Source organism: Propithecus coquereli, unplaced genomic scaffold (genome assembly GCF_000956105.1).
Source record: "Propithecus coquereli isolate 6110/MARCELLA unplaced genomic scaffold, Pcoq_1.0 Scaffold36, whole genome shotgun sequence".
NCBI lineage: Eukaryota > Metazoa > Chordata > Mammalia > Primates > Indriidae > Propithecus > Propithecus coquereli.
Genome location: NW_012149285.1, coordinates 2,739,808 through 2,740,571, shown reverse-complemented (window position 1 = coordinate 2,740,571; position 764 = coordinate 2,739,808). Strand labels below are relative to the sequence as shown.

General features: G+C 36.6%; 1 protein-coding gene across 1 annotated transcript in view; it reads left to right on the top strand.

The window, feature by feature from the left end:
• WDR17 (WD repeat domain 17) overlaps positions 1-764 on the top strand; it is a 121,917-nt gene that overhangs the window by 59,011 nt on the left and 62,142 nt on the right. The window lies entirely within an intron of this gene.

Genomic DNA, 764 nt, shown 5'->3' with positions numbered 1-764 from the left:
TTAAAAATGCATGTACAGTCCCTGCCTTAAGTACGTTCTTAGCACTGGAAATGACCACCTGGAACAACTCCAGCCAGATGAACTGGTGGCTGTAATAACCTCTCTTCTTTCCCTCTTGCTAACCCTTGAGATTTTTCTTTCCTCTACCTTCCACCTAAAGGAGAGACTTTTACAGCCCTTTTGCAGTTTCCTAAGGGTTTTGATTTCAGGTATTCAGGAGTTTAAAGAGCATCTTTCTGTACCTTTAGTAGATTAGTTGAGAAATAGAAAGCCCTGTCCCTATACTTTAACTCCCTCCCTGGATCCCAACATGTTATAGTTTCTGTTGCTTGAAGTAGGAATTTCAATCCCCACTCCCCAGTATTTAGAAGAACGCAAATTATGATTTGCACTATTAAAGTTGGACTCAACAGATTTTGCCATAGACCACAGTGATTAAGCACCACTTTACATGTATGTGTACATACCACTTTACAGCCTCATGGGTGTTTGGGATCCAAATCATCATGTAATAGGAACAAGTATTCCAAGTTCCAAAGAATAGACTTGCTAGAAAATTTTGGAACATTAATTTTGGGTCATTAAAAATTAGAGCCATTCCTGATTCTTTTATTTCTGCCAAAATTATAAGGTGCTTTTAGAGTATTTCATTACTATTAAAAAAAAGGGATATTTGCATTAAAGGATTTTAGTTTCAGTTTCATATTGGTCTTCTATTATACCGCCAGAATGGCATATAGTAACTTAAGAGTTGATTGCTTTAT